General features: G+C 45.1%; 1 protein-coding gene across 2 annotated transcripts in view; it reads right to left on the bottom strand.

Annotated features, from left to right (window-relative positions):
• The window catches only part of tmem121ab (transmembrane protein 121Ab), a 53226-nt gene extending 42422 nt beyond the window's left edge, over nt 1–10804 (bottom strand). For both annotated transcript variants that reach the window (XR_007194465.1, XM_048251365.1), the window contains exon 1: nt 10305–10804. The gene's annotated coding sequence lies outside the window, so the exon portion shown is untranslated. The remainder of the gene's footprint in view (nt 1–10304) is intronic.
• Between the last annotated feature and the right edge of the window lie 1562 nt (nt 10805–12366).

The raw sequence follows: 12366 nt of genomic DNA, 5'->3' as shown, positions 1-12366 counted from the left end.
TGAATTTGTGTGTGTGTGTGAGTTGTGTGTGTGCTACACACTCTGACACATTTTAAGAAGCTATGTATACTATGTGCGTGTGTTAGGTAGAGAGAGAGAGGCAGAGAGAGAGAGAGGATGACTGGTGGTGTGCATTTGTGTATAGTAAGTGCTTGAGAGTAGCCATAGTAATGGTAATTCAGAAAAGCCATATCTGAAGTGGCATGTGTGAAGCTACATATACTATCTCCATGTGTTCATGTGTTAGGGAGTACACCTCAGAGAGAGGGGGATAGAGAGAGAGGGAGAGAGAGAGAGAGAGAATGAGAATGAAAGTGAATGGCGGTGTGCATTTGTTTAAGTGCCCAAGAGCAGCCGTAGTAATTCAGAAAAGCCGTATCTGAAGTGGCTGCCTTACAGTGATCAATAACCCAGACAACGTCTCTCCTCTCTTCCCCCTCTCCCCTCTCTCCCTCGCTCTTGTCTCTGATGCAACCCCACGCGTCCATCCAGACACAGCACGCTAGCTGCACATGGGATGGACGGGAGTTCAGCTGCTGCCCAACACGTCTGTTTGATGTAGGCAACCAAAAAATCAGCCAAAAGAAACGTTTGAACGAAAGCATTTAGGGCTCGAAAGACAGAGGGAGAGAGAGAGAGAGAAGGAGAGACAGAGAGAGGGAATGTGACAGAATGAGAGAGAGTATGGGATAGAATGATAGAAAGAAAGAGAGAGAGAGATGGAGGAGAAGGTAGTGATAAATTGGAGTGAAAAAGAAGGGGGAGTGTCAGGTCAGGAAGAGACAGAGAGAGAGAAGGAAACTAAAATATAGAGAGAGAAGCAAAGGAAGCTGAAACTGATGCCTGCAGAGGTGTGTCTGTGTGTGTGTGTGTGTTGTGCATCAGACAGGAATGATAACAGTGTTTTGGGGCGAGTGTACAACAACAAAGGGATGAGGAAGAGCCATACTGTGGGCCATGTGTGAGTGTGTGTGTGTGTGTCTGTGTGTGGAGAGAGAGAGAGAGAGAGGATGCAGGTCTTTGGTCTGAATTTCAGTTTAATCCTCACTCCATCTCCAAAACATATATTAGCTGCAGCCCGACACACACACACACACACACACACACACACACACACACACACACACACACACACACACACCTCATCTACCAACACACATGTGTTTTCACTCTCCTACCTCTGTCTCCATGGTGAAGGTGTTGCTTAAAGAGAAGCTTTCTCTTGTGTGTGTGTGTGTGTGTGTGTGTGTGTGTTTTGAGTGTTTTTTGTGTGCACAGAGTGTGTATGGGTGTATTGAATATGTGTGTGTGAATAAGTGTGTGTCACTGTTTGAGTGTTGCTCTTTGTCTTCTTCTCTTTCTCTCTGTCTCTCTCTGAATGTGTGTGTATGTGTATGTATGTGCGTGTGCATGTGTCTGCACGTGTGTGTATGTGTATGTGTGTATGCATGTGCTTGCTTGTGTGTTTGTGTGTGTGTATGTGTATGTATGTGCGTGTGCATGTGTCTGCACGTGTGTGTATGTGTGTATGCATGTGCTTGCTCGTGTGTTTGTGTGTGTGTGTGTGTGTGTGTGTACTGTATGTGCGTGTGCATGTGTCTGCACGTGTGTGTATACATGTATGTGTGTGTGTATGCATGTGTCTGCACGTGTGTGTGTCTGTGTGTGTCTGTGTGTGTGAGTGTGTGTTGGAGAGCTGCTGTGTGTGTGTACGTAGGGGCAGAGAGAGAACAGAGAGAAAGCACTGAGGGGTGGCTGCCCTTCTGTTCCCCTCTTAATTACAATACACGGGAACACTGCCCTCCTGACCTATGCCATTCACACACACACACATACACACTCTTTCTCTCACTCACTCACTCTCTTTCTCGCTCTCTGTTTCTCTGTCCTGTGAATAATGATTCAATAAAGGGATGTTACAATTCAACATTCTCTTTCTCTCACATCCACACACACAGCCACACACACACACAGAGAGAGACACATGCACTAATTATCATATAGTACAGCAGGGGTCTCCAACCTTTTTGGTAATGAGGGCTACCTGAAGACCCGAAATCATATGGAGGGCTACTCATTTGAAACAAACAGACCCTCACCCCTTTTTTTTTGCGAGGATAGTCCTCCTAAATAATAGGCCTATGTGATTTTTACTTTTAAATTATCAATATTCTGTAGGCCTATAAGTCTTTATATATTAAGCAACTGTATTTTCATTTGATTCTTCAATACTTTAATATCAATATGAAACACTACCAACATATTTGTTCATTTCAAAGTTTGCATGGGAATCTTAATTTTTTAACAAAAAAAAAACAATATTTTTGTGCAATTAATAATTTGGGTTACAATTTGTACCCAATTTATACCCACCATTATGAATTAAGGGGTTGTTTAAGTTCTGATTTCAGTGGACAATTCGGTTTTAACATTTCAATAGTAATCACCCACACCACCCTAAAATATGAAGACTCCTTTTAAAGTTATTGCACACCTGAAATCTCTCCATGATCTGACAAAAAAGGTAATGCACAGTCCTGCTTAGTCAAGCATGCCACAAAATTGTCAGCGCTATCATACGGCAGTAGCCTACGGAGGAGAAAAGGCCTGTGAGCTAAAGCAATTGTTTTTCAGTCCTTGAACAATCATGCAAGAGCCGTATTTGACAAACATAGAATGGCCACAGAACATTTGCAAAGATATGCTTCCATTGGCTACACCAGATGAGCAAGTTTTTCCCCCCTTTACTGTCTATGCGTGCGAGCAGCGTGTATGCGCTCCGCTTCCGTTGTTGTTTAAGAATGTATGTAGCCATACATCTGTAACATTAAATTGATATTGGTGGTACCTTACAAATTGTAGCTGCGTTAAATTTTAGCCTTTGGCTCCAAATCCGTTTCCCATTCAATCTTTAAAATGGTTCTGGTCTAGACTTAAATATCTATTGAAAACATCAATAAGGAGCGTGTTTTTAGAGCGTGATCTGCAGGAGACCTGAAGGCTATTTTTAGAAGGTGCGCTGGGGGCGCCTCATAGCCGTTCCGCAGGCTACCTGGTGCCCGCAGGCACCGTGTTGGAGACCACTACAGTAAAGTATATGCCTATTCTCACCTATTTGCACAAATATCCTTGCATAACAAAGACACACACACAAATACACACACACACACACACACACACACACACACACTGCCTGAAGATACAAAGCTGCAGGCAGACACACACAGAGGCCTGTTCCCTGAGTATCACCAGCCAAACTGCTGTTGAGTACCTCGGCTGACATCCTTTGACAGCAAACATATGGCACCAATTTGTGCCTTAAAGACAGCATTAAATCTGGAGTTGGGCACTACATGTACATGCAGGAGACTAAGGGCCTTATCTTAGCTCCCCGCCAGTGCTTACAGAAGGGAATCAACCATACAAAGCTTTAGCCAAAAAAAAACAACCTGAATCTCCAGCAGCTAAACAGCCAGAGAGCCAAACAGTGCAATCCTCTCTTCATCCCATGGCCTGTCAGAACAGAACATGACCTAAGCCTTGTCTCTCTCACACACACACACACACACACACACACACACACACACACACACACATACAGTACACACACGCACATACACACTTAGCTCAATTTACTTTGTATACTTGCGCTTTTGTCTTTTCGGTTTTGCATTGAATAGACATATATTGGAATTTTCCCTCCACAGGTACACGTCTGTAAATTAGGGAATTCAATTGCGCCCATGGGGGGACGGTTTAGCGAAAAGAGGGGCCGTGTTCCGGTGCAAACATTCCCTGTAGATGTTTTGCAGTTTTAGAAAACAATTCCGCCACAGACCAGGAACATCCTGGTCTTAAGTCAATGGCGCAAATTCAGATGCTATTTTAAGGGCGCATGCATGGCCACAGGTCTGCAGGAATTAATGCTATTTACATCTACATGCAATATCTTTATTACAACAACGCCTAATTGCGACCTATACATTTGGACAACTTTATACAGCCCTATAAAGGCTAAAGTTACCTTTAGTTTTGTTTCAATTTACCGTTGTGTATGGCTTTAAACATTGTGTGCGCTTTAACATCAGCCGCATTATTCCAGCTCCGCTAAGGTTTTGACAAGCACCACAATTTTACCTACCTTGTTGTTGCCCATCTGAAATAACTCCAAGCTTTGCTATGTTCCCTCCATCCTTTCGTTGTTTAAAAAAACGCTTTATATCCATGATGGCCTTGAGGTCTTGAGTTAGTGAATTATCTTAAATCAGCTTAATATGTGCTGTTAACCAGCAACCATAGATAGTAAAAGAAAGCAGCAAGTAGCCTTGGCTACAATTTCTGCAGTTGCTCTCTCTCTCTCACTCACTCACTCACTCACACACACACACACACACACACACACACACACACACACACACACACACACACACACACACACACACATGGGCAGAAGAGTGGGGGACTGCAGAAGGATGTCCAAGGCAGAGGGAGGGACAAGACCCAAGGATGTGCAGGGAAAGGTAAGAACATTAAGAGAGAACAGACAAAGAGAGAGAAGGATAGAACATAGAGAGAGGGGGGGAGGACAGACTAAGGAGGAGTGGAAGAGAGAAGGGATGGAGGAGAGGAGAGGAGAAGACTGGAGAGGAGAGGAAGAGAGAGAGAGGGGATGGAGGAGAGGATGAGAGGAAGAGAGAGAATGGAGGAGGGGAGAGAAGGTGAGTAGGACAGACTATAGAGGAGAGGAAGAGAGAAAGAGAGAGAAGATGGAGGAAAGGAGAAGAAGAGAGAGGAGAGTCATGATGCTGGTGCACACCACTTGATCTGATTGATTTCCCATCAGTAGACTTTCTCTGATAACTGCATGCCTCGAGGCTGCAAGGTCGCCAATATTTCACTGGTCCCTCTCCCCCCTTTAGGCCCTAAGCTCCACTCCCTTCTCCTCTCTCTCTCCCTCCCTCCCCCCCCCTTCCTCCTCTCTCCTCTTCCTCCTCTCCCAAGCCCTTTGATTGTATTATGATGAGTGTTATCTTGTTTGTACCATTGTTTGTACCATTGTTTGTGTGTGTGTGTGTGAGTGTGTGTGTGTGTGTGTGTGTGTGTGTGTGTGTGGTGTGTGTGTGTGTGTGTGTGTGTGTGTGTGTGTGTGTGTGTGTGTGTGTGTGACAGAGATTAGGAGAGGACATGTTTTCCTATTGTCACTTCTATCGGAGGGCCCTTTTTTATCACTTGCAGTTAACATGTAGGACCAACGCAACGCCATTCGATTCATATTCAGATCTGACCTTCTGCGGAGCTTTGATTGAGAGATGAAAGGTGATTGGCTCAGCTTTGGTTTGGTCCCTGGCCTCCTCTTGTGATGCTCAGCCATGCCATGGGTACATTACAGGGAGTATCGATTGCACTTGCTGGTTGCCTATTGATTGAAATGGAAGCCATTATGTCAGTTCGGGCTTGTGTTTGGGTCTTGCCTGCTATTTTAAGAGGTGAACAGCAGAAAAGAGGTACGCATGAGAGAGAGGAGAGGAAACCATTGAAGAGGTGTTTGTGTGTGTGTATGTGTGTGTGTGTGTGTGTGTGTGTCAGAGAGAGAGAGAGAGAGAGAGAGAGAGAGAGAGAGAGAGAGTACTAAAGTAGATCCCCGGTGGGTTTTTGAAAGCTGTGTGTAAGTGAGAAACAGAAATAGTGGGGTGCAGAGTCAGTAGGAAAAACAGAAACCATAGAAAGAAACAGAGAGACCGGGAGAGAAAGAGGAGATAGATTGCATAGAGATGAATTGCATGGAAAAAAGCCAGAGAGAGAGAGAGAGAGAGAGAGAGAGAGAGAGAGAGAGCGGGTGCGAGTGTGAGCGGAGATGAGAACATCTGCAAATTGGCTCTGTGAAGTGACTCAAAGGAGCCCCTCTGCACACAGACATTCACAACTCAAACATCATCTGTAATCAAGTGTGCACAAGCCGACGGCAGGGAAAAAAAAACAACCAATGGCTGTGTGCTGATTTACAGCGCCTGACTGTGCTGTGGCAAAAAAAAAAGAATATATATATATATATATATATATATATATATATATCACTCAGCAGATCACTCTGGAACATCACACAAAAGACTCCAGCTGAATATCCCTCAGCTACCACTATGAGAGGGTGGGATGACAGCGACGTTTGCAGGCGAACTCTTTCAAAAAACACACAGGTTGGGTACTTGAACCCGTATATGGTATGAGCGCTGTAGCCTGCTGCGCCACAGCGCCCCCCCAAGAGGCTGTTTCTGAGCACTCCACATTCACGCCCCTCTGGATTGGGGAGCACAACAAGGTCCTCATCTTCGTGTCAAAACCGAGATAAGACGGACATTAACAGAGCAAGATGAAATAAAAAAAAGGGTTGCAACCAAGAACAGCAGTTAGCATATAATTGTAGGGCTATCCACAAAGTGGTCACACAAAGATATCACACAAGAGCTATAGCCATAATTTGTCCAGGCATTTTAATTAATTTAATTAATAATTAATTTAATTGTCTAGGTAATTTGGTGTTCATTTTGAAGATGTACTTCGCCGTCAAATCTGTTCCAGCATAAGAGCCATGTCCAGAGACCATTTTAGAGACCACTCCACTGATCACACTGGTGTATGGAAGAGCCATAAGCTCTGACATTAGTGGACAAAAGTGAAACCACCGGGAGGGAGGACCGCTGGGACCAGCTACATTTTAGTGGACACCACTTGGCAGCCTGGGGGAGCTGGTGTCTGCTCCTCCAATCTGATTGACATTTCAATCTCTATTTTCTTGCCCACACAGAGGGAGGCGACAGCAGATGGCTATGCCCTTTCCATTTAAACGTACTACTATGTCATTACAACTAGAGTTCCATCAGGACTGGATTGCAATGCAACATGACAGACTGTGAAGGGTTGTTCAGTATTTACAGACTATGGACCATGACTACCAGTACAAGATCATTACTGCAGCTTATTGTCTGTGTTAGAGCTTGGATGCAGACATTCAGACACGCAACCAATACACACATCAATACAGATAAAAGGAAACAAGCAGGCATACACACACACATTATTCCACATAACCACACACATCTAAACACACACACACACATTATTGCACACAACCACACACATCTAAAGACACACACACACACACACACACACACACACACACAAACGAGTAATAAAGTCCACTTGGCATGCAGCTTGCACCCCTGTTGATTGGTGATAATTTGAGTCGAAGATTCTCCCTCGCAGCCATAGCAGATAGCCCAAGCTTGATCATACCAGCCAAGTCAATAGATGAGGGGGAGGAGGAGGAGGATGAGAGGGGTGGGGGAGAGGAGAAGGAACAGGGAGGAGAAGCACTAAGTGGTGAGGTCTGTCTGTGCAACGATGGACTCTGTGTGTGTGTGTGTCACACACACAAACAGAGAGAGAGAGATAAAGAAAGCCTATTTTGAGCTCCCTCACTGTATTTGTGGTGTGTGATAATTAGAAACCTGTGGCTCTGTCTGTACTGCATTACCTCATACATTAGCCACATACATAGGTCTGCAAACACTCTTACGCTAATAACACTGATGTAGTGTGTGTGTGTGTGTGTGTGTGTGTGTGTGTGTGTGTGTGTGTGTGTGTGTGTGTGTGTGTGTGTGTGTGCGTGTGTGTGTGTGTGTGTGTATCTGAGACTCATTCGTTTGAATTCATTTAACTTGCCTGGATTCAGCTTGTGCTGAATGACACACCCATAGCATGGCTGAGTGTTTTTTTTTACCTGTGTACCACTTCATTCACTGACCTTTAAAATCCACCCACCAGGTGCTATTTTGGTGCATTTAATAATAGTGTGTATATCAGTGTAGATGCTATCTATCTATCTATCTCTCACACACATACATCATTCTCTCTCTCTCTCTCTCTCTCTCTCTCTCTCTCTCTCTCTCCCTCTTGTGTGTGTGTGTGTGTGTGTCATTTCAGTGAGTTCTTCCTTATTCCCTTCACAGACGAATCAAAGGCCCAGTGAGACTATTAAAGTAAACGACTGAAGCTGCCTCAATACAACTCACATCTACTTGATGCTTTCCAAGGACTGCTACATTGAATGTGCACTTTGTCCATTACTCACTTACACTCATACAAGCAAAAATGTGCTTACACACACACACACACACACACACACACACATACCCAAAGCATTTTGAGATGCTTGCTTCCTTAAATAGTCTGAAACGGTCAGTTACCTCCTTATTAATCCCAGAGTGTCTCTCACAGCATAGCAAGGTGCCACGTGTTTCTCAATGAATGTCACAGAAATAGCCCTTCGGACTTGTAACCGGAGGGTTACCGGTTCGAACCCCGACCAGTAGGCACGGCTGAAGTGCCCTTGACCAAGGCACCTAACCCCTCGCTGCTCCCCGAGCGCCGCTGTTGTTGCAGGCAGCTCACTGCGCCGGGATTAGCGTGTGCTGAGTGTGTTTCACTAATTCACGAATTGGGATAAATGCAGAGACCAAATTTCCCTCACGAGATCAAAAGAGTATATATACTTATATATACTTATACTTAATGACCTGAGATACCACTAGCGATCACACACACACACACACACACACACACACACACACATACAAAATCACAAGCCTAAACACACAATACACATCTACACACATGATATGTCACTGGTGGGCTTCCCTAGTGTCATTTCACTCCTTGATTGAGCCAGGCAATATCCATATGCCTATTCACATCTGTAGGTGTCCTTTAGGGACAGCATTCAAATTCTGTCCCAGAGCCTCTTACCGCTACGCGAGCTGAGCATGAAAATGGAAATTTCTGTTTGGCTTGGATTCAAACTGGGAGTTAGAGCGGGGGGTGGGGGGCTGTAATTGTTTTGCTTCGAACAGCATGCCATGGTGAGGAGAGGAACTTGTGATGGTTACTGTGTCTGCACGAGTCCCATTGTGTGTGTGTGTGTGTGTGACAAAGAGAGAGAGAGAAAGAGAGAGCAAGCAAGGCTCCAGTCTAGCTGTTTCTGACTTGGCTAAATGTCCCCAATGCCACTTGTGGTTGATTATACTACACACAGTTATAAAAGGCCCATACAGCTGTGTACGTAAACGTGACAGGCATTTGAAAGTGTGGTCTACTTGCAGTATATTAGCATCCAACTCGCTCAGGGGATTAGGGGAGAGTCTTAAACCACAGGTTTCTCACAATTGGTGTTAAACATGAAACGGCAGGTGACAAGTATAATGAGAATTTTACAGTGAATTGGTGGTGGGAGAAAAGGGGGGTTGATGCTACGCGGACTTATGCGACAAAAAAGCCCCCGAAGAGCTCAGAGTAGCCTACTATTCCCGCGGGTTCTCTCGTCTCACCGGCGGAGGGGCTGCAGTTCTCGATAGACACGGCTGAAAAAGCTCCACGGGCACCGCGCCAGAGCCGTGCCGGCAAATAGACGGACAGCGTGCTTTTCCAATCTTGAGGGGTGCAGCTGAAAGAGAGCAAGTGCCGAGATGGGGGCGGGGGTTGGATTGATGATCGAAGTATCTTCACCCAGTACTACAAGCCTTAGGGTAAAAAGCCTCTTATCAGTCGACCTGACCGTATTGTTTTTTTGTTGTTTTTTTTTTCAGTTGGATAATCCTCCTGGGACTGTGCCAAAAAGAAGAAAACAGGCTGCTCGCGCCTGACGCGGGGGCTGCCAAAACCAGTCAAGTTGGGGCACGCGCTGTGTTGCTGACTGGACACGCGCTGCTTACTTAGAATAAATGGCGACTGAACGAGGCTTTTTTTTCTGTGAACGGAAGCACCCCTGCTTAGCTGAGGTCTACTTCACAGCACTTTCAATGGGCAGTGCTAAACAGAATACACGAACTGCTTGATCACACGACATATAAGATTGTTTTGCCAGTAAGGCTTCGCTCAAATCACCTCAGATAACAGGCGATTAAAAAACGAGCGAATAGCTTTGATTCAGTAAACTTGGTCAAGGCAGCAAGAAAGAAAAAGTACTGCATCCTTCAGAATGTTACCTCATATTTTTTTTTATTTTACTCTTATAGCCTAACTTGGAAGTACTGAAAAATAACCTACATGGAGTCTCGTCCCCAACGGCGTGAAATAGTTAATGACTTCATTTGAATGAAATTAAATCAAGTCTCAGGCACAGATGTATGTCGCTCTCTATAAATCATCGAACCCCTTTTCTTAAAAGAATATATAGCTATACCTAGTTTTGCAGCGTTCTCCATCCATATAGCATACCCTCTTAAAACACTTTACAAAGCAGGCTATCCTACCTCTTTGCGACCAGTCGCTGTCCAGGGTGCTGATCCTGTCGGCTCCGCGGAAGGGCTGTAAATGCCGATATAATCCGCCGGGAGGCACGCTGTTATGGAACGCAGGGCCGATTTTAAAGCAGTCGACGTTACATTTTGAGAGAGGGATGAATAAAAATGTACTTCCAATTCTTGTCGACGACAAAGCTGCGATAATACGTGTAGTAAAAAAGAAAGAAAACCGGATTGGTGTCTACTTAACAAGAACTCGTTACAGTCATTCAGACTAGCAGCGCGCTCCACAGCAGCGGCCCTTTTTGCCGGTCTAATTGGTCTGTCTTTGCCATTTGCCTCTTTCCCGGATGCGCTCTCTCTCCCTCCCTCCTCCTCTTTCGCTCCCTCTCTCTCTCTCAAAATACCCCCCTCTCTCTCCAGCTTTCGCACACTTTTCTGCCCTGTCTCACTGAGACGTAAAATGCAATTTATGGCCAGCGTGCATAGGTAGAGCGCTGGGTCGGTTTTCTTTTCCGGCGTTCGTCACTCGCTGGCAGTCCCAGGAGCGCTGCTCTAGTGCCCATTTACTGTTTTCTGTGGATTCGCCTGTTTGAGAGACACTCTTCCACCTCGCCGGTGCACGTCGCCAGTGCACCCCCGCCAGCTCCGCTCCCTGGGGAGACCCCCAACTGAGTTAAAATTGGTTAACTTATCTCTCATTGCACCTTACATGGTCTTTATCAGCGCACAAATACAGTTTGCCGAACCTAATGACAAACTTAGGCCTATCTATTTTTATTTAAAAATTGAATCTGGCAGTGCATGGCGCCCCGCAATTTGAATGCTGCAAATCAATCAGTGCGCAGGGCGCAAACGTCGGTCACCTTGTCCAGGAGGAGAGGGAAATGTAAAACAGTTTTAAATATTAAAGATGGTCCCTGTGGTCACCTCAGCAACGCGGTGGCACCGGTTGCTTCTTCTAGCACTGTGTGCGAAAGGAAGATGTATGCGACCAATTTTTCCTACTGAATTCTTAACGTGTTTTCTGGTTCTGGATGCTCCAAGGCATTGCATAGTACGATCTTACACTGTTTGATTGTGTTTTTTAAAAGACGCGGGGGTGGGGGTCGGACAAGGGAGTGGAGTTGTATTGCCCAGACATTAAATATTGAAATACTGAGAACTGCGGGATACAGCTATCCTGCTGCAAATATTTACGGTATGGCTTCGCATACCCAGCATCATGCGCCACATTATGGCCACAAGTCTTTGCAGCGAAATTCTGCTGCTCCAACTGCGGTCTTGAGGGTGATGAAAAAAATCCAGACCAATACTTGCAAAAGGACATCAATATATGACGGTAATGCACTCGTTTATAAAGTACATGTTTAGCCAACTTTTATGAATGGATAATTCACGAATGATGTGCATCCTAGTGAATAAATTACAGAATGAATGAAGAGTTGGATGAAGAATCCAAAGTTCAAAGTTGACTTGTAGTAAAGATTGCGGCGAAGCTTGCAGAGGAACCCTGCTCATTATGTACCCTGGAACGGCCTCTGGAGCATACTGACCAACTGAGACAAGGACTCGTGTCAGTACGCCTCTGATGGCTGTTTTGCTGTCCGTGCCCCACCCTGTCCCACTAAATACCCTAGTTACCAGTGAGTTCACTCTGACTCCATGTGATGTGGGTCATTTGTGACTGTGGTTCCTGCCCCAGATAACATATGGTTTTAATACCTGAGGCAATGAGCTGGTGTATTTCTGCTCATCTGCTATGCATACAACCCCCCATGTGAACCACTACAACCTATGTCTCTATGTGTGGTGTCTCTATGTGTGGTGTCTCTGTGTGTGTGTGTGTGTGTGTGTGCATGTACATGTACACTTGTGTATGCATGAGTACACAGGGACGTTCTAATGAGATTATTGACAGCTCTCTCTTTACCACAGCAAATGTTCACAAATTACATAAATGTTAGATTATACAAATGTTCACGTATATGTAATCACATAATGTGTGAACATTTGCTGGAGAGAGAAGTGTTGATAACCTCATTAGAACTTCCCTCTGGTCATCTTCGAG

The sequence above is a fragment of the Alosa alosa genome, chromosome 8, assembly GCF_017589495.1.
Source record: "Alosa alosa isolate M-15738 ecotype Scorff River chromosome 8, AALO_Geno_1.1, whole genome shotgun sequence".
NCBI lineage: Eukaryota > Metazoa > Chordata > Actinopteri > Clupeiformes > Clupeidae > Alosa > Alosa alosa.
This window is presented reverse-complemented; position numbering and strand designations above follow the sequence as displayed.